Source organism: Lutra lutra, chromosome 1 (assembly GCF_902655055.1).
Source record: "Lutra lutra chromosome 1, mLutLut1.2, whole genome shotgun sequence".
NCBI classification, from domain to species: domain Eukaryota; kingdom Metazoa; phylum Chordata; class Mammalia; order Carnivora; family Mustelidae; genus Lutra; species Lutra lutra.
This window is the reverse complement of record NC_062278.1, coordinates 95,966,792-95,989,344: the sequence shown is the minus strand read 5'-3', so window position 1 is coordinate 95,989,344 and position 22,553 is coordinate 95,966,792. Positions and strand designations below refer to the sequence as shown.

Sequence of the window (22,553 nt, the reverse complement as noted above, 5' to 3'; positions counted from 1 at the left end):
GCTGGGAATATGGCTTTAGGGTGGAGCGTTCAGGGTGCTATTGGGGGTGGGGCTCAGAAGCTGTTGTGGTTTTTGGGGAGGGATATCAAATACTGAATTACTTAAGGAATAATATAGTGTATATTGACTTGGCCTTGACCTTTTTAAACCTAGCAGTCCTTATATACTAGCTCCTGAAGAGTTCTGGAGAGTGATGTCCCAAACAAATAACTGTTCATCTTAAGATAACTGACTTATTTGTGTGAGCCTGTTGTGCATCATGCAGGAGAATGCTATGCACCTATGCACACTCGCACACACACGCACACACACGCACACACATTATTAGCCACGTTCACTGACTTAAATACATTAATACAACACACTGTCTAAATATTGCCTCCGTTTGAAAAAAAAATGTTGTATTTAAGCAGAGTCTTTTCAAAATACACCTGCAGTGAAAATAGTGCCTATATTTCAGAGAGCCTTTAAATAAATAGTAGTATATCAACTTATGCTACCAAATGCTAGGAGGAGATGAGTCATCCAGCCAGAGACACTGATCACAGGTAACCCCAGGTCCTACTCCTCGCTCCCCGCCCCCCAACCTACCATCCCCTAACCTTTCCTGGCTCACAAATTTGTGGCTCATGGTCAGTACCAGAATTGACTGGTACTTCTCATGTTCTTGGGCCTGCCTCCTCAAGTCTCCCAGACATGGTAACTTGCTTTCTTCTCTCAAATATTGAAGAGAAAACCTCCAAGGGCTTCCTTCTTTATATTTGGGATTATGGGATAAAAAGATTGAAAGCATAAAGCCAGATTTCCTTGGAGCATTCTCGATGACGGCTTGCCCTCCTCACCTCAGCTGTAGGAGGTGATAGTTACACAAAGGGGTAGGCTGAAGGGCAATGGCCCTGAGAGTTGTAGGGCAAGGGAAGGAAAGCTCGCTCCAGGTGGGTTAAGTATCAGGCCTGATCCTGTCAGTGTCATTACATCACTTAATCTTCACTCTGATTTGCAGGCTTTCTAGTACTATTTCCATTTTATATAGGAGGAAACAAAAAACCAGAGAAGCAACGTACCTTCTAACAGCCATACAGATCTGCCATTTGAACTTAGACATTCTGAGTTGAAAAGTAGCATATTTTTCAGTCCTGGCTTCAGTGATTGGTTTTTTTTTTGTTGTTTGTTTGTTTTTTTTTTAAAAGATTATATTTATTTATTTGACAGAGAGATAGAGAGACCAAGAGAGCACAAGCAGGGGGAACAGCAGGCAGCAGCAGAGGGAGAAGCAGGATCCCCCTGACCTGGGAACCCGATGGTGAACTCAATCCCTGGGATCATTATCTGAGCTGAAGGCAGACACTTAACCAACAGAGCTGCCCAGGCACCCTGTCTTCAGTGCTTTCATCTACTTTTCCGGAACTACCTGAAATCTTCTTCCTTATTCTCTAACTTCTCCATTTGCTAGTCTCCCATGCCTTCCTTATTCTCTAACTTATACCTATCGCAATGACTATGCAAATGGTGTTAACAGTTGACTTTTACTGATCACTTACTACAGGCCAAACAATGTGCTGAGCACCAAGCCTTCCTCACCCTCCACCCTCAGAGCAGGTCTCACAAACTTGGGTACCACGGTCACCATTGCAGAGCAGAGACACCCGATGTGTAGGGGTGTTAGGAATCTTGCCCAAGGCCATGCAACGTGCAAGTGATTGCGCTGGGATTTGAATTGTAGTGTAACTGTCTATAGGCCCTAGGATTTAAACCACAGTGCTATCTATCCTTTTCATCACAGAAGTATTAAGTCTATGGAGAAAAACTCAGGGCTATAGGATTATTCAAAAGATCCTTTAAAAACCTAAAATAAGATGGAGGAGTCAAGATGGCGGAGAAGTAGCAGGCTGAGACTACTTCAGGTAGCGGGAGATCAGCTAAATAGCTTATCTAAAGATTGCAAACACCTACAAATCCAACGGGAGATTGAAGAGAAGAAGAACAGCAATTCTAGAAACAGAAAATCAACCACTATCTGAAAGGTAGGACTGGTGGAGAAGTGAATCCAAAGCGACGGGAAGATAGACCGCGGTGGGAGGGGCCGGCTCCCGGCGAGCGGCGGAGCAACGGAGCACAAAATCGGGACTTTTAAAAGTCTGTTCCGCTGAGGGACATCGCTCCAGAGGCTTAACTGGGGTGAAGCCCAGGCGGGGTCAGCGCAGCCTCAGGTCCCACAGGGTCACAGAAGGAACGGGGTTGTCTGAGTGTCGCAGAGCTTACCGGTATTAGAACAGGGAAGCCGGCTACAGAGACAGAGCCGAGGAGTGAGCTCTAAACTTGGGGTTACCTTGAACCGGTCGCAGCCTCGGTCAGCTCGGAGCACGGCCGGAGGCCAGGGTGACGGGAGTCATTGGGCGCTGTTCTCTGAGGGCGCACTGCGGAGTGGGGCCCCAGGCTCTCGGCTCCTCCGGGCCGGAGACCCGGAGGCCACCATCTTCATTCCCGCCCTCCAGAACTCTACGGAAAGCGCTCAGGGAACAAAAGCTCCTGAAAGCAAACCCAGCAAACCGGAGTGGATTACTCAGCCCGCCCCGGGTAAGGGCGGTGCAACTCAGCCTGGGGCAAAGACGCCTGAGAATCACTACAACAGGCCCCTCCCCCAGAAGATCAACGAGAAACCCAGCCAGGACCAAGTTCACCTACCAAGGAGTGCAGTTTCAATACCAAGGAGAGCAGCGGAATTCCAGAGGAGAAGAAAGCAAGGCACGGAACTCATGGCTTTCTCCCCATGATTCTTTAGCCTTGCAGTTAATTTAATTTTTTTTTCCTTTTTCAATTTTTTTTCTCTTCTTCTGCTAAATTTTTTTTAACTTTTACCGTTTTCTTTTTTAACGTTTTTAAAATAGTTTATCTAATATATATATATATATATTTTTCCTTTTTATATTTTTTATCGGCTTTCTTTTTTAAATAGTTTCTTTCTTTTTTTTTTTTTTTCTCTTTCTGAACCCCTTTTTATCCCCTTTCTCCCCCCTCACGATTTGGGATCTCTTCTGATTTGGCTAAAGCATATTTTCCTGGGGTTGTTGCCACACTTTTAGTATTTTACTTGCTCCTTCATCTACTCTTATCTGGACAAAATGACAAGGCGGAAAAATTCACCAAAAAAAAAGAACAAGAAGCAGTACCAAAGGCTAGGGACCTAATCAATACAGACATTGGTAATATGTCAGATATAGAGTTCAGAATGATGATTCTCAAGGTTCTAGCCGGGCTTGAAAAAGGCATGGAAGATATTAAAGCAACCCTCTCGGGAGATATAAAAGCCCTTTCTGGAGAAATAAAAGAACTAAAATCTAACCAAGTTGAAATCAAAAAAGCTATTAATGAGGTGCAATCAAAAATGGAGGCTCTCACTGCTAGGATAAATGAGGCAGAAGAAAGAATTAGCGATATAGAAGACCAAATGACAGAGAATAAAGAAGCTGAGCAAAAGAGGGACAAACAGCTACTGGACCACGAGGGGAGAATTCGAGAGATAAGTGACACCATAAGACGAAACAACATTAGAATAATTGGGATTCCAGAAGAAGAGGAAACAGAGAGGGGAGCAGAAGGTATGTTGGAGAGAATTATTGGAGAGAATTTCCCCAATATGGCAAAGGGAACAAGCATCAAAATCCAGGAGGTTCAGAGAACCCCTCTCAAAATCAATAAGAATAGGTCCACACCCCGTCACCTAATAGTAAAATTGACAAGTCTTAGTGACAAAGAAAAGATCCTGAAAGCAGCCCGGGAAAAGAAGTCTGTAACGTACAATGGTAAAAATATTAGATTGGCAGCAGACTTATCCACAGAGACCTGGCAGGCCAGAAAGAGCTGGCATGATATATTCAGAGTACTAAATGAGAAAAACATGCAGCCAAGAATACTATATCCAGCTAGGCTATCATTGAAAATAGAAGGAGAGATTAAAAGCTTCCAGGACAAACAAAAACTGAAAGAATTTGCAAATACCAAACCAGCTCTACAGGAAATATTGAAAGGGGTCCTCTAAGCAAAGAGAGACCCTCAAAGTAGTAGATCAGAAAGAAACAGAGACAATATACAATAACAGTCACCTTACAGGCAATACAATGGCACTAAATTCATATCTCTCAATACTTACCCTGAATGTTAATGGGCTAAATGCCCCAATCAAAAGACACAGGGTATCAGAATGGATAAAAAACCAAAACCCATCTATATGTTGCCTACAAGAAACTCATCTTAAACCCGAAGACACCTCCAGGTTGAAAATGAGGGGGTGGAAAAGAATTTGCTATGCTAATGGACATCAGAAGAAAGCAGGAGTGGCAATCCTTATATCAGATCAATTAGATTTTAAGCCAAAGACTATAATAAGGGGCGTCTGGGTGGCTCAGTGGGTTAAGCCACTGCCTTCGGCTCAGGTCATGATCCCAGGTCCTGGGTTCGAGCCCCACATCGGGCTTTCTGCTCAGCAGGGAGCCTGCTTCCTCCTCTCTCTCTGCCTGCCTCTCTGCCTACTTGTGATTTCTCTCTGTCAAATAAATAAATAAAATCTTAAAAAAAAAAAGACTATAATAAGAAATGAGGAAGGACACTATATCATATTCAAAGGAACCGTCCAACAAGAAGCTCTAACAATTTTAAATATCTATGCCCCTAACGTGGGAGCAGCCAACTATATAAACCAATTAATAACAAAATCAAAGAAATACATCGACAATAATACAATAATAGTAGGGGACTTTAACACTCCCTTCACTGAAATGGACAGATCATCCAAGCAAAAGATCAACAAGGAAATCAAGGCCTTAAATGACACACTGGACCAGATGGACATCACAGATATATTCAGAACATTTCATCCCAAAGCAACAGAATACACATTCTTCTCTAATGCACATGGAACATTCTCCAGAATAGATCACATTCTTGGTCCCAAATCAAGTCTCAACTGGTATCAAAAGATTGGGATTATTCCCTGCATATTTTCAGGCCACAATGCTCTAAAGCTAGAACTCAATAACAAGAGGAAATTTGGAAAGAACACAAATACATGGAGACTAAACAGCATCTTTCTAAAGAATGAATGGGTCAACCAGGAAATTAAAGAAGAATTGAAAAAATTTATGGAAACAAATGATAATGAAAACACAACAGTTCAGAATCTGTGGGACACAACAAAGGCAGTCCTGAGAGGAAAATATATAGCGGTACAAGCCTTTCTCAAGAAACAAGAAAGGTCTCAGGTACACAACCTAACCCTACACCTAAAGGAGCTGGAGAAAGAACAAGAAAGAAACCCTAAACCCAGCAGGAGAAGAGAAATCATAAAGATCAGAGCAGAAATCAATGAAATAGAAACCAAAAAAACAATAGAACAAATCAACGAAACGAGGAGCTGGTTCTTTGAAAGAATTAATAAGATTGATAAACCCCTGGCCAGACTTATCAAAAAGAAAAGAGAGAGGACCCAAATAAATAAAATCATGAATGAGAGAGGAGAGATCACAACGAACACCAAAGAAATACAGACAATTATAAGAACATACTATGAGCAACTCTACGCCAACAAATTGGACAATCTGGAAGAAATGGATGCATTCCTAGAGACATATAAACTACCACAACTGAACCAGGAAGAAATGGAAAGCCTGAACAGACCCATAACCAGTAAGGAGATTGAAACAGTCATCAAAAATTTCCAAACAAACAAAAGCCCAGGGCCAGATGGCTTCCCAGGGGAATTCTACCAAACATTTAAAGAAGAACTAATTCCTATTCTCCTGAAACTGTTCCAAAAAATAGAAATGGAAAGAAAACTTCCAAACTCATTTTATGAGGTCAGCCTCACCTTGATCCCAAAACCAGACAAGGATCCCATCAAAAAAGAGAACTACAGACCAATATCCTTGATGAACACAGATGCAAAAATTCTTGCCAAAATACTAGCCAATAGGATTCAGCAGTACATTAAAAGGATTATTCACCATGACCAAGTGGGATTTATTCCAGGGCTGCAAGGCTGGTTCAACATCCGCAAATCAATCAATGTGATACAACACATTAATAAAAGAAAGAACAAGAACCATATGATACTCTCTATAGATGCTGAAAAAGCATTTGACAAAGTGCAGCATCCCTTCCTGATCAAAACTCTTCAAAGTGTAGGGATAGACGGCACATACCTCAATATTATCAAAGCCATCTATGAAAAACCCACCGCAAATATCATTCTCAATGGAGAAAAACTGAAAGCTTTTCCGCTAAGGTCAGGAACACGGCAGGGATGTCCGTTATCACCACTGCTATTCAACATAGTACTAGAAGTCCTAGTCTCAGCAATCAGACAACAAAAGGAAATTAAAGGCATCCAAATCGGCAAAGAAGTCGTCAAGCTATCACTCTTTGGAGATGATATGATACTATATGTGGAAAACCCAAAAGACTCCACTCCAAAACTGCTAGAACTTGTACAGGAATTCAGTAAAGTGTCAGGATATAAAATCAATGCACAGAAATCAGTTGCATTTCTCTACACCAACAACAAGACAGAAGAAAGAGAAATTAAGGAGTCCATCCCATTTACAATTGCACCCAAAACTATTAGATACCTAGGAAGAAACCTAACCAAAGAGACTAAGAATCTATACACAGAAAACTATAAAGTACTCATGAAAGAAATTGAGGAAGACACAAAGAAATGGAAAAATGTTCCATGCTCCTGGATTGGAAGAATAAATATTGTGAAAATGTCTATGCTACCTAAAGCAATCTACACATTTAATGCAATTCCTATCAAAATACCATCCATTTTTTTCAAAGAAATGGAACAAATAATATTAAAATTTCTATGGAACCAGAAAAGACCTCGAATAGCCAAAGGAATATTGAAAAAGAAAGCCAAAGTTGGTGGCAATACAATTCCGGACTTCAAGCTCTATTACAAAGCTGTCATCATCAAGACAGCATGGTACTGGCACAAAAACAGACACATAGATCAATGGAACAGAATAGAGAGCCCAGAAATAGACCCTCGACTCTATGGTCAACTCATCTTCGACAAAGCAGGAAAGAATGTCCAATGGAAAAAAGACAGCCTCTTCAATAAATGGTGTTGGGAAAATTGGACAGCCACATGCAGAAAAATAAAATTGGATCATTTCCTTACACCACACACGAAAATAGACTCAAAATGGATGAAGGATCTCAATGTGAGAAAGGAATCCATCAAAATCCTTGAGGAGAACACAGGCAGCAACCTCTTCGACCTCAGCCGCAGCAACATCTTCCTAGGAACATCACCAAAGGCAAGGGAAGCAAGGGCAAAAATGAACTATTGAGATTTTATCAAGATCAAAAGCTTTTGCACAGCAAAGGAAACAGTTAACAAAACCCAAAGACTACTGACAGAATGGGAGAAGATATTTGCAAATGACATATCAGATAAAGGGCTAGTGTCCAAAATCTATAAAGAACTTAGCAAACTCAACACCCAAAGAACAAAGAATCCAATCAAGAAATGGGCAGAGGACATGAACAGACATTTCTGCAAAGAAGACATCCAGATGGCCAACAGACACATGAAAAAGTGCTCCATATCACTCGGCATCAGGGAAATACAAATCAAAACCACAATGAGATATCACCTCACACCAGTCAGAATGGCTAAAATTAACAAGTCAGGAAATGACAGATGCTGGTGAGGATGCGGAGAAAGGGGAACTCTCCTACACTGTTGGTGGGAATGCAAGCTGGTACAACCACTCTGGAAAACAGCATGGAGGTTCCTCCAAATGTTGAAAATAGAACTACCCTATGACCCAGCAATTGCACTGCTGGGTATTTACCCTAAAGATACAAACGTAGTGATCCGAAGGGGCACATGCACCCGAATGTTTATAGCAGCAATGTCTACAATAGCCAAACTATGGAAAGAACCTAGATGTCCATCAACAGACGAATGGATAAAGAAGAAGTGGTATATATACACAATGGAATACTATGCAGCCATCAAAAGAAATGAAATCTTGCCATTTGCGACAACGTGGATGGAACTAGAGGGTATCATGCTTAGCGAAATAAGTCAATCGGAGAAAGACAACTATCATATGATCTCCCTGATATGAGGAAGAGGAGATGCAACATGGGGGGTTAAGGGGGTAGGAGAAGAGTAAATGAAACAAGATGGAATTGGGAGGGAGACAAACCATAAGTGACTCTTAATCTCACAAAACAAACTGAGGGTTGATGGGGGGAGGGGGGTTGGGAGGGGGGTGGGATTATGGACACTGGGGAGGGTATGTGCTATGGTGAGTGCTGTGAAGTGTGTAAACCTGGCGATTCGCAGACCTGTACCCCTGGGGATAAAAATATATTATATGTTTATAAAAAATAAAATTAATAAAAAAAAAGTAAAAAAAAAAAGAAGATGTGGTATATATACACAATGGAATACTATGCAGCCATCAAAAGAAATGAAATCTTGCCATTTTCGACGACGTGGATGGAAGTAGAGGGTATCATGCTTAGCGAAATAAGTCCATCGGAGAAAGACAACTATCATATGATCTCCCTGATATGAGGGAGAGGAGATGCAACATGGGGGGTTAAGGGGGTAGGAGAAGAATAAATGAAACAAGATGGGATTGGGAGGGAGACAAACCATAAGTGACTCTTAATCTCACAAAACAAACTGAGGGTTGATGGGGGGAGGGGGGTTGGGAGAGGGGGGGTGGGGTTATGGATATTGGGGAGGGTATGTGCTATGGTGAGTGCTGTGAAGTGTGTAAACCTGGCGATTCGCAGACCTGTACCCCTGGGGATAAAAATATATGTTTATAAAAAAATTTAAAAAAATGTAAAAGTTAAAAAAAAACAAACCTAAAATAATAGCAAAAAGGAGACCAATTGTATCTTTAGGTGGCACAGTATATTGATGCAGCTGGCAAAAATGTTTACCTGCTAAAATAGGAGGCTTTCCAACTCTCCCTGCTTAGGAAAATAATCGACCATCATTATTTTCATTTATCTTGTTCCTGTATTGAAAATTCCTGGAGTCTGGTTTTAACTGCATGGGAAGCCAACATGGACTGTTACTGTTTGTCAGAAGCCCCTTTCATCATTTCTATAACCAGTCAGCAGGCTCATCCCTAGGAACCTAGTTTTTTTTTTTTTAAAGATATTTTTTATTTATTTGACAGACAGAGAGGTCACAAGTAGTCAGAGAGGCAGGCAGAGAGAGAGGAGGAAGCAGGCTCCCTGCTGAGAGGAGAGCCCGATGCGGGGCTCGATCCCAGGCAGAGGCTTTAACCCACTGAGCCACCCAGGTGCCCCCTTAGGAACCTAGTTTATGTGTGTTTCTGGTTCAACGAATGCTTTCAAGTAATTGAGATTGAGGGAGTGGATGGTTATTTTGTTGTCAGCTACTAGCATCTGGCTATAAAACACTGATGTGAGGAATGATCAAGGGGACATGGAAGTATGACTATCATTGAACTTGAGTTGATCTGTCTTGACCCACTGAATTTGAGTCAATTGGTCTGGTATTCTCCTGTCTGCAATGCTGGGGATGAAGTAGATGAATCCCTTCTTCCCAGCACCTTGAAAAAAAAATCAGACATCAAACTGGATCTCAGCAGCCAGTCAACACTCCTGGAGTAATATTTTAAACCTCCCTAACAGTATTTCAAAGAACAAACAAAAAGATGTGTATTACCTGGGGTCAGATGGGTACGACCTGAATATCTAGGATAGGACTAGTTCTGCTAATTGGTGAGCTGAGCATGAAGAAGGATTTGTTAAGGAGATAGACACTGAACAGGATGACCGTGCATGGCATCTGTCCCAAGGCAACAGCCCAAGGAAGAGAACTCACTTTAATTCCCTAGGTGGCAGCAGCCAACAAGGATTTAGAAGTCTGCGAGGGTATGGCATCTTGGGGAAGGGAACCTTCTGGAGACACAGAGAGACTCTGGATTTACTACAGAGTTTAAGATTCTGAGCTGGGTGGTGAAGAGTGTGAGAAGGGGAGGCAAGTCACAAGGAGGAGTTAGACTCAGGAAGTCTGCATCTAAGTCTGGCTCTGCCACTGGCTGGCCGTGGGACCTGGGGCAGCTCTTCTGTCAACAAATACCACTCCACGGGTCATTGTCCTCATTCTCACCTTTATTCAAATAAGTGGGGTTGAATGAAGTTACTTTTAAGTACTTTTTGAGATTATATGGCTCACAATCTGATGATTCCCTGACATTTTCATCACATTCTTTCCAATGAAAGAACTTGAGTACATTGGAGGGAGTTGTGGAGGGAAGGGCAGAAGGTGTGTGTTGGAGAGAGAGGCATTATGCCATTGTCATTTTAAGAGCCTTATGTCCAGAGAATATGCTGACCTTCACGAACTAGGACACTGTTGTCCTACCATTGGCAAAGGTGGTTTTTCTGTGGTTGGTGACATAATGTGGCACCTCTCACTCCCTGTCATTTGGACCTCCTTGAAGTCCAGCCATGGTACCCATAAGAGACAGAGCTTTTTAGCATTGTTTTCCAGCCAGCTGAGCTTGTGGCTAAGCAATGACAGTAATAATTCTTTGTTCTCTTCCCATGTCCCAGACTCTGCTAAGCCCTTAGTATATTTCACATGCATATATCTCTTATTCTACCTTTAAGTCCCTTTTAATTATCCATGTTGAAACAAAACAACCTCTTAAGCCAAGTTCACCTGAGTAATAGTCGATATGTACAATGCTTAGTATGTTCTAGGCACTATTCTAAGTGCTTTACATGTATTATTTTATTTAACCCTCAAAACAACTCTATGGATTAATATTTGTACTTAACATTATTTATATTTATAGATGGAAATTGAGGCACAGAGAGGCTAAATAACTTCCCAATGTCGCACAATTGATACATCACATAACCAGGGTTTAAACCCAGGCACTCTGGCTGTAGGATTCCCCAAGACACCACACTTCAAAGAGGGCTAGTGATCTATGCATACTGCTTCTATTTTTTTTCACACTAGGTTGAAAGCAGACCCTCCCCCCCCAAACTTGGTAATTTATTATAGAGACATTCTGATTTAATATTGTTCTCTTGCTAAGATTTATAATTTGGGAGTGTAGTTACAACAAATTCTACCACCACTCCACCAAAACAATATGACTCTCCTTTGGAGTATCTATCTGTCTATCTGTCTATCTATCTATCTATCTATCTATGTGTGTATGTGATTGGAAAGGAAATAGTTGTTGGAAGATGGAGAAGCACCATTAGGACATTAGGAGGAAAGGAGCAGATGCCTTGCATTGCAGGATTATCTGAAGGGGGATGTCATTGGCTTGGATGAGTCCTTTACAACAGGACACAGATATGAGAAACAATGAAGGATTGTGAATGACAGAAATACCAACGGTTTCCTTGAAGGAATATAGCCAGAGTCCAACACCACACCGGAGGAACCCCAGCGAATTTCCCAAGTCAAGTAGGCTGAGGACACTCAGACTATACTTCTAAGGCTTTTGATTCTGACTATAGAAAAATTAGTCCACTTCATGGACGTCTCTTACTTAATATTCTTTGGAGGACTTCTCTGTGTAGTTGGGCTGGTATTCCAAACTCGAAATGTGCCCATTTTCGAGATGGAATGAGTGTGAGAATGATTATTCTACTGGTCTGCAGCTCACAGCACACTTCATCCCTCCCAGAAACCCAGGAAAATAGCTCAGCATTTCAGTCAAGTTGCCTCTCCTTCCCATTCTGTCTCCTTAACCTAAAAGCAACTCAAGTGTTTATGTGATGTCTGCCAGAGGCCAAGGTGATCATAGGCTTCTGCATATTTTGTTCAGTATTTATGCACCTCAAAGGTGGTTCAAATCCAGTCTCAGAGCCAAATTGGCCATTGGCCATTGCCTTTGGTTTCCCCAGAGGGAGGACTTGTTGCCCAGCCAAAGGCTTTTATTCCTGAAATTTTTAAATCACAATCTATATCCGTTCCTTAGAGACGAAACTGGCAAAGGCTAATCTCGCTGCTGTGAGTTTATTACTTAAATGATACTGTTTGGAGCACACTGTCCCAGTGATTCTTGGCAAGTCAGCAGAGTTTTTCTCCAGCTGCAAACCGTTTGGGTTTTAACTGTATTAAGACTGAAAGCTCGGGGCACCTGGGTGGCTCAGCTGGTTAAGCGACTGCCTTCGGCTCAGGTCATGATCCTGGAGTCCTGGGATCGAGTTCTGCATTGGGCTCCCTGCTCAGCAGGGAGTCTGCTTCTCCCTCTGACCCTCTCCCCTCTCATGCTCTCTCTCTCTCTCTCTCTCAAGTAAATAAACAAAATCTTAAAAAAAAATTAAAAAAAGACTGAAAGCTCATGCAATGTGCTTCCTACATAGAGCCTCTCTCACAGTTGCTCCTTGGAGGATGTTTTTTAAAAGCCATATTAATCCCAGGAGAACCTGTGGTGCCAGGAAGGAACAGAAATGGGAGTAAGTGCCATTTGAGATGTATCCTTGACTTCCTCTGTGTCTTGTCAGTACCCTGTACCTTTGGCTTGGAAGGAAAATATTGAAAGGTTTCTGTTGATTTATTCTCTCCTCAGTGTCTGAGGGAAGATTCTCGAGTTCTAGGGACAGCTGAGTCAGCTCCCTCACTCTAGAAGATGTCACCTAACCTCCACTCTATATATGACATCTTGGCTTTTAAAGGGTTCTTGGCAAAGAAACCTGATTATTTATCATTCATTATTCTGAAGTTATGAGGCCATTCTCTTTCAGAAATGCATATTCTTTGGCATTATTTCAATAGGTAATAGTAGAAAACATGGTTTAATAGGTAATAGTTTCTCCAATATTTCCTAGTACTAAGAGGCTCCTCCAAACACACATTTTCTTGGTGTTTCGCAGCAGCTCTACTGAGGTAGGTTATTAGAATTTCTTTTGTTTCTTTAAAGATGTATTTATTTGAGAGAGAGAGTTGGGGGGAGGGGCAGAGGGAGAGAATCCCCAAGCAGACTCCACACCGAGCCTGGAGTGGTGGAAGGGCTTGATTCCACAACCCTGAGATCATGACCTGAGCTGAAACCAAGAGTTGGACATTTAACTGACAGAGCAACCCAAGCACCCCTAGAATTTCCAACTTGCTATCTGAAAAATAAAGACTGGACAAGTTAAATGACTTGCCTGAAGCCACACAGGTGACAAACAACAGGCCCCAAACTCAAATGCAGGTGTCCTGACTCAAAGGCTAGCATGCTTTGACCACCTTCACCTTTTCCTTCCCCCTCACAACCACCAATCTGCTCTCGTTTCTGTGAGTCCAGTTTTTTTTTTTTTTTTAGATGGGAGGGGTTCTACATTGGAAGGAAGCAGGATGACGTTGGGGAGGTTAGAGGATAGTAGGGAGGGATGGGTGGAGACCTTCATTACCAAGAAGCCAGGAGTTCAGCACTAGAACAACTAGTTTAGCATCTGATCCAGTTCTACTACCTTGTCAGTTCTTTTTTTCTTTTTTTTTTAAGATTTTATTTATTTGACAGAGAGAGAAATCACAAGCAGGTAGAGAGGCAGGCAGAGAGAGAGGAAGCAGGCTTCCCACTGAGCAGGGAGTCTGATGCGGGGCGTGATCCCAGGACCCTGAGATCATGACCTGAGCTGAAAGCAGAGGCTTAACCCACTGAGCCAGGGTGTCCCTTCCTTGTCAGTTCTTAAAATGAACGGCAGATTACAGAGTTTCCACAAACAGGAAGTTGCACTCTAGTGAGAGGTTCCAGAGGGAGGGCTTCTTGTGGGAGAGACAAGTCAAAGAGGCATTTCTGTGGCCACTCTTGGAGGAAGGAGAGTAAATATCAGGGATTATGGGACTAGCTCTTGAGAGTACAGGTGTGCAGGAAATGTTGATCCTGAGGCACAAGCTCACAAAAATAGGAGTTCTTACATTAGGGTTTATGAATCCCTTGAAATCAAATGCAAAATTATCTGTGTGTGTGCACATATGTAGGCGTTAGGAAGAGTGTCCATAGCTTTTATTGGAGAGTCCTGTGACTCTAAAAAGATTAAGAGCAACTATCAATGCAATTAATAGGATCCAATTTTGAAGGATTGGAGGAGAAACTGGGAAACAAACTGATGACATCAGTAAAGCTAATGGAATGGGATTGGTCAGAAGATGAGAAGACTATGGACTTTCTCTGCATTGTTTGACTTAGAAAAGTGAATATGTGTTACTTCCATGATTTGGAAAAGTTTAAACAAAAGAAGAGAAAAATTTCCATTTGAAAAAAAAATGAGCCACTCTAGACCAAATAAGATATAACTGTTCTTCCTGAGTGGCTGGTTACAGAGAAAACACATAGGAAGGAGCCCTGTTCTGGGGGTTGGTAGGGCAGGGGTGAGGAAGGGGCGGGAGCCCAAGACAAAGGGAGTTCGTGGGAAGGTGAAGAAAATGTCTGCTGTGTGAGGCAACTTATCTGAAACCAGAGAATGTTTCCCTGGAGGCCAAGGGGGAAAGAAATTTCCTCATGTAGAGACACTAGAGCCATTGACTTGAAGAGAGGGTGAAGGGTTGATTGACACTGGGACATGGGTCAAGTGACCCTTAGAGCCAAAACTAGGAAGCAGCTCATAAGGACCAGAATCTTTTTTTAAAATTTTATTTACTTTAGTTATTTATTTGACACACACACAGAGCGAGAACGTAAGAGAGAGCACACAAGCAGGGAGAACAGCAAAAGGAAAGGGAGAGGGAGAACTGACTCTCTGCTGAGTGGGGAACCTGATGTGGGCCTTGATCCTAGGACCTGGGATTATGACCTTAGCTGAAGGCAGACACTTACCACACTGAGCCATCCAGGTGCTAATAAAGACGAGAATCTATAGATCCGGCTAGATCCAATCTAGCTCACACTGTCTTCCAGGAGTGATGCTCTCTGAGGAGGTTCTCTGGCCATTTGGGAAGCAGGGAAGACCAGTGAAGGTCTAAGATCCTTTGGTTACCCATTGGCTGCTTCACCTAATTAGGTAGTGTTGAAATCCTCCAAATAAAAGAGACCTAAATGTTTATTTGGGTAGCCAATAAGGAAAGGGAGGTTGGGAACACTGTGCCTTCTGTCAGATCATGTCTTAATGGAAGAGGACACCCAAAGTATGGAGTAGGAGATACACCAGGAAAACTGAAAAGGAGATAAATGCAGGTTGAATCCTTGGGACTTCTGGGAAAGAAGAATGGGGAAGAGAAGGGAAGGTGGGGGAGTACCTGCTGGTGGGCCTCTGCACCCTTTAACAAGCCAACTTGTGGTCTGCATTCAGACCACCAAGGAAGCTGAGCCAAACCTATATTGGACGTTTCTATGCTTTGTCACTTAGACGTCTCTGGCTCCTGTTTCAGACAGTTGGTCTCTAGGTCTGCCCAAATCCTCCCAGTACTTGCTGGCACCGAAATGAGTTGAAGGAAGTGACTCAGAAACCATTTTGTCCTCCTCTTATTTTGGTTCAGGCAAAGTAGTATTATTTTAGGGCCCTGGAAGATTCACTCCCCCTAAAATGCCATACTTTTTCTCTGCCCTTGGCCCTCATATTTTTGCCCCCAGACACCACCTCCCCCAAAAGAAATTGAAGCCTTTATTTTTAAAGTTAGAACTGTATCTTTCAGCTTATGACTTCAAGTTTGGTTAATGGAAGTGCTGTTTTTAGCTATTATCTACCAAAGATAGATTCCTTTTTACTGTCCATTTAATGCTCTCAAGTTTACAGAATACTTTTTCATGCATTATCTGGTTAAAACTTTACTACCAGTCTTTGAAGGTATGTGTTGCTGATAGACAGCTGATGCTGTGAGGGATTAGGTAAGTCCGTGAGGTGGTAGAGTCGGGCTTTTAACATAGTTAGACACCAAATTCCAGACATTTCCCACTATACCAGTCTGCTTATTTATAGATGGAAGTGTTGTCTGTGGTCGGTAAGTATCTGGACTCTGAAATTGTGTCTCTCAATCACATCCCAATGCACCACTGACAGTCGAATGACCTTGGATAAGTCACTTAGCATTGGTTACATCAGTTTTCTTATCTGTAAACTGGTGATGTATTATTATTGCCCATCTTATAGGGTTGCAGGGAGGATTAAATGAGTTTATACATTTGAAGGCTGTAGACCAGTTTCTGGCACATCAGGCACATTGTATAAAAACTTGATATCATTAAGAAATTGCTACTTCTTTTTTTTTTTTAAAGATTTTTATTTATTTGACAGACAGATCACAAGTAGGCATAGAGGCAGGCAGAGAGAGGAGGAGGAGGCAGGCTCCCTGCTGAGCAGAGAGCCCGATGTGAGGCTGGATCCCAGGACCCTGGGATCATGACCTGGGCCAAAGGCAGAGGCTTTAACCACTGAGCCACCCAGGCGCCCCAAGAAATTGCTACTTCTAAGAGCCTTTATGGTAAAATGAATCTTGTTCTTTGTGCATTTCATTCCACCTTTACTTTTCTCTTAGAGAATAATAGGAGGAAAATCAGCTGCTTCCCTGGTAGAAATACTGGACCGAGTCTCTCTGGAACTTTCCAGAGATTTCCTCCAGGATGAAGAGATTAAACTGAGGAATTATAGAACTCCTGGGTTGGAAGTGACTTCAGTAAGTGTCCTGTTCTGGAGAAGAAGCTGCAATCCAGATAACTCCTCACCTGACTGGCATCTGAGCCATTTCTTGACTCCTAATCTAGTGCTCTGACTTGGAGCTAGAGACCACATAGACATCATACCTTTTCAGCTGAGAGGACAAGCCAGCATCCTCAGGAAATTTTTGTACCGCAGTACATTTGTACTGCAAAGCCTGTTTGAAATCAAGTGGGTGATTGTCATAATAGCACGTTGTTTTTAAAAAAAAAGGTGGAAAGAAAAAGATGATTATGTGTGTAGAAGCTACACTTTTTAATTTTTATTTATTTATTTTTTAAAGATTTTATTGATTTATTTTGACAGACAGAGATCACAAATAGGCAGAGAAGCAGAGAGAGAGAGAGAGAGAGAGAGGAGGAAGCAGGCTCCCCGCCGAGCAGAGAGCCCGATTCGGGGCTCAATCCCAGGATCCCGGAATCATGACCTGAGCCGAAGGCAGAGGCTTTAACCCACTGAGCCACCCAGGCGCCCCAAAGCTACACTTTTTTAAAAAGTATAACTGACATATAACATCCTATTAGTTTCAGGTATACATCATAGTGATTCGGTATTTTTATTTATTTATTTTAAAGATTTATTTATTTATTTATTCATTTGAGATAGAGAGAGAGAGTGCAAGTGGCATGAGGGGCAAAGGGAGAGAGAGAGAGTCCTCAAACTCCCTGCTGAGCATGGGACCTGATGTGGGGCTCTATCCCAGGATCCTGAGATCCTGACCTAAACCAAAATCAAGAGTTGGCTGCTCAACCAACTGAGCCACTCAGGGCCCCCTTAATAATTTTATATATTATGAAATGATCCCCATGATACGTCTAGTTACCATCTGTCACCATGCCAAGTTATTACAATATTATTGACTACATTCCCTATGCTGTACTAACACAGTTAAATTTCTCCTCCTTCCTGAGAAGGAAGCCATTTTACGTGTCTTCTAAAGAAGAAAAATTCTGTGCATTCAGGCTCAAAGCAGAAAAAAATTCAAACATGCTGTTATATTTATTTCCTTTCAAGGTCATCAGAGGAAGCAAATAGAAACTGACGCTTTAACCAAAGGTAAAGAAAAAAATTCGCTCCGAGATTGAAACTGAAATGACACGGACATTTCTCATCACCAGGCAAGATCTTAAGGGAAGGAAAACATGTGTTTCTCATCTCATCCCCTAAAAGAAATGTTAGCAAGCTTTGGATTATTCATCTGAGAAATTTTTCTTAATGTGATTAGTGATCAGACTTTCAATTCCTGTGCTTTAGAGTCCAGGTGATGAACCATGTTTGGTATGTAGTTGTTTCATCAAAAATAAGAGAACATCAAAGAAATAAGGATTCGTGTGTAAGCAAAAGATTCTAGTTTTCTCAGATTGGGATGGGAAGCCAAGACTTCAAGGGCAGAGGCATAGCTGACTCCCAAGGAGCCCCTGCCAAACCTGCAAACCTTCGACAAATGACGGGTCCCCCAGGAGGAGGGCATCTGGCCAATGTGATCTGGAAAAGAAACACTTCCCACAGTTTTCTTTGAGGGAACAGATTTAAATTGTAGATCAATTATACCAGTTAAGATCAGCGATTATCTCTCTGAGTCCTACAATGTGCTTTATTTCTTTTAATTACACAAGGATCAGACAACTGGGGCCTGGGCAGTTCCACCTCTAACTTATGTGGGATCTGAACAACATTAAAAATGGAAGCCCACATACCAAGAGTCTCAATAGGTACAAGTAATAAATGAAGCTAACAAACTGTTAAACAAAATTTGTTCTGTCTTCTTACCCTGACAAACGTATCTTCTGGTCTATTGTTCCAGCCTAAGATGGATCCTAGAAGGGAGTTAATTGTCCTTCAAGGCAGAGGCAAGAACACAAGCACTGGGTATGGTCTGCAGCTAAATTAGCACATGTTATGAATTTTCTGGAATGATCGTGATTTAAAATATGCTATCGTGTTGTTTGACCATGGGTCAGGCTACAGGTTGTAGTGTTTAGCTTGGCGACCCATACATATGTGCGAAGTTCCAGGGTTCTTAAAGAAGGCAGCATTTGCGATTCTATTGGGATAATTTCTCATTGTATGTGACTGTCATGAGCCTTGCAACAATTTTAGCCTTCCTGACCATTTTCCATGAATATCTCAGTCACTGACAAGTAAAAGTGTCCCAACTTTTTCTCAGATGCCCCCTAAGGGAGTGCTATCACTCCTGGTTTATAACTTCTGGTAGATTGTATTTTCAATATTTCTTATCAACTGCAGGGGCTAAATGGGTGTTGACCACTTTCTATATGTAGAACACTGTCTTGGGTTCTGGGCTGAGAATACACACTTGATCCAGTGACATTGTGTTTTCACTGGTATCATCAGGATAACTTGGGAGATGATGTAAAAATTATCCTTAAGGTGTATGGGTATATTTTTTGTCCCAAGTCTGTATTGTCACAATAGCATGGCACCCTATTTGATAAACCAAACTTTTTTTTAAAAGATTTTATTTATTTGACAGAGAAAGAGCCCATGTGGGGTGGGGTGGGGAGTGGCAAGCAGAGGAAGAGGGAGAAGCAGGTTCTCCGCTGGGCAGAGAGCCTGACACAGGACTCAATCCCAGGACCCTGAGATCATGAAGGCAGGCGTTTAACCGACTGTGTCACCCAGGCACCCCTGATAAACCAAACTTTTAAGAACACTAACATTTCCCTCATCTTGTACTTGGTTTATAAAGAATACAGTTGTAATTTTTCACTAGATGGTCTTATTAGTAGCAAGAAATAGGATTCACTTCAAATAATAGATTTATCATGAGGATACTCTTGGGCTTAAGTGAAACAGACCATCAGCCCCCATGGGACCCCAGGAATTGTTGTTGACCCCAGGGAGCAGAGAGAACAGGATTTATGAACTAAAAGGTCGCTGGGGTCCAGTGCAGTTCTAGAGGCTGAGTAACATGGATATCCTCTTGGCAGTTGGAGCTGTCAGTCCTAACTGAGGGGCTCTGAATTTATAGGGACTCAGCTCTTTGCTATTTATCCTCCTACAATTCCCAAGCAACTACCTTCCTCTCTAATATATGCGTCCTTTAGCTTCTGTTAACTCAAGGTTCCCTTCTGTCCTGGTTTATTCTTATTTTCTTCCTCCTCCTCCTGTTTTCTTCTTTAATGGCCTCTGCCTTCTAATATCTTCTGGTCCTCAATGGTGTATTGACTCATGTCTTCCATCAACTCATGACCTCTGCTGCTTCATGACCTTTGCCCTGCAGTCTTTCTGCTTCTGCACCTTTTCCTCTGCCTCAAATTCAAATTCTCAAGAAAAATAATCAGATCGGTTCAGGTAGTCACTAACATTTGTGAGGGGCAGCTCTCACATGCGAAGTTCGAGCTGTTCTTTGGTTCAAGTAGTGGTACATAAAATGGCAATCAGGGACTCTCTGGGGCTACTGTTGTCTTTTGTAAGTGTGGTGTGAATCTTAAGGCCGGCAGACTACCCTTCAGGATGTGAAGGGGTATAAAAGGAGAAGGTGATTTACAACTTGGATGGAAGAAATGGACAAAGTATGAAATGATAGAAAACCCTATTTACAGGACCCTGAAACCCAAATATTTTTATTGTTCTGTTTTTTTCTAATTAAAAATGAGAAAACCATCTGTTCTCTCTTTCAAAGTCACTATGCATAATTTGATTAAAGAAGACCTGGGTGACCTTAAGCCATTGATGTAAGTCATTCGAACATCATCACCTGCATGATGGAGGTGCACTTTACAAAGGGCCAAACGAGGTTCCCACGAGATCAAGCTGTGAAAGGTGTTTGGGCATGCTAATGTTATAAATGATTTTTAGTGTTTTTTGACTTTAAAAATGTGTGTATAAATAACGCACATTATTCGGTAACATGTTCATAGTCCTTTAAAATCTCCTCCCCCCAATTAACACTACGTTTCCTATTGGTATTCATCTGTGCTTCAGTTAAACAATTTTACTCAGAAACAGCACATGTACATTCTGGAGTGGCAAATCATGTGGATGCTGGAGCCTCCCTGAGAGACTTTTTTCCAGAAAGTAGAATTCAGTAAGAGGGTCTCCTGGTCACTGTCCACGGGGCTTTTCCAGGAGGATTTCTATAGGGTGGTTTCATTCCTTATACTCCTGGGAACAAAGCCTGAACACAGGCTCCTGGAATGGCTTCAAGAAGATCACAATCATCCCACGCCTAGTGTGGGTGGCCTGGCCTGAACCAGGAGGGAAACAAATCATAAGCACAGAAGGACACCACAGTCCCCTGACAGATGCTCCTCTGAAAAAAAACAGAGAAGGCGAGAAAAAGTCACTGCCAAAGGATCTTCAACACCAGTTGTGTTGCAAAATCCAATCTCATGTTTGTGATTTATAATCCCCCTGGTGTGAAGGACTCAAGCTTTAATGCCTGAAGGAGAAAACGGTTCTTTAGCCCAAGATATTACTATCCACAGTGATAGAAGGAAAAGAAGGGAAACGAAAGAGCTAAACTACCCCAGCCATGTGCCAATGTTGATGCTGCTGCTATGATTATCAGTGTTCTACTTCCAACTGCTTGGTGATTCTCAGATTGGGAATAACAAGATGTAGTTTAGGGTCATTTAAGAAGTCATTTGGTCATAATCTGGATGCATTTGGCTGTGAGATATGTAGGTACCTCCATATAGGTGACCGTAAGTTCTTTGACACTGGTCCCAATGAGAGGTAGGGTCTGCTCCCGTTCTCCGTGAACCTGGCTGGCCTCTGCTTGGATGGAGCAATAGAACATGGCAGGAGTGATGCTGTGCAGCTCCAAGCCTGGCCTTTACAAGGACTGGCAGTGCCTATCATAGTTTCTTGGAGCTCTTGGCTATTGTGTAGATAGGCCCAACTTGCCAGAGAAACCACATGGGGAGGCTGAAACTACATGCAAGTAGAGAAGAGACCCACTGAGCCAGCCTTCCTATTGTCTTGGACCCTCTGACCTAGCCCAGCTGCTAACAAAATAGAGTGAGGGCTCCCAGTTGACACCGGGTGGAGCAGAAAATTTATTCAGCCAAACACTGCTCAGATTTCCTGGTCTACAGAAGTATAAGGTATAATGAAATGTGGGTACCTTAAGCCATTAAATTTGAGGTGGTTTTTAAAGGTAATGATAGATAGCTAAAATACAATAGCAGGAAAGGAAGATGGGGTGGGCTTGGACCTGAGGGAAGGGAGTAAAAAGGCCAGAGACTAGTGGATGAGTCATAAGAGGACTATCCCAATTGGAGGGCATCATGGGGTCAAAATGCCTAAAAGTTTAATCAACTGTGCATCTACTGAGCCTTTGAAAACTCCAGATCCATTTAGTCAGTGACAGTGTCAAGGGTGCTAGAGCAGAAGATTCTTAAAGAGGACAAGCTCGGACTCAGGAGATGGGGGCATTGGGATTCCTTATCTTCTGACTGGTGGGTGCAGGGCTCAGCCCCGAAAGAAGAGATGTGAAGTGGTAGGGAAGTGTTTCAGAGCCTCAGATGAACAGCCTGAGAGTCAGGGACAGGATCCATCCCCAGAACATCCTTAGAGGACAAATGGAGAGAGACAGTCATGTGAGTATGAAAATGGGGAGAGGACTCACAGTTTAGACTGTGCCTCAGTAGCCTAGGGGTGCCTTGTATGCTCCGTGGTGAGTCTCAGACCTGGGAAATGCTGAAGAAAAACTGAAGAGAAAGGTTGTGAGTTTGCTGAAGTGACTGCACATCAATTTATATATGAATATGAACAGATATGTAGATAGGTATGGATATTGGGTTGTTTTTTAAAAAAGATTTTATTTATTTATTTGACAGAGACAGAGATCACAAGTAGGCAGAGAGGCAGGCAGAGAGCAGGCTCCCCCCTGAGCAGAGAGCCCGATGCGGGGC

At 42.3% G+C, this 22,553-nt stretch overlaps 1 long non-coding RNA gene across 1 annotated transcript; it reads right to left on the bottom strand.

Moving 5' to 3' along the window:
• Positions 1–1,660: 1,660 nt before the first annotated feature.
• LOC125100277 (uncharacterized) lies at positions 1,661–9,586 on the bottom strand. The gene is made up of 3 exons (XR_007127488.1): positions 9,355–9,586; positions 8,893–9,169; positions 1,661–1,846 (listed from the first exon to the last, which is right to left on the bottom strand). It is a non-coding gene; the product is annotated as an uncharacterized LOC125100277 (long non-coding RNA).
• Positions 9,587–22,553: the final 12,967 nt, after the last annotated feature.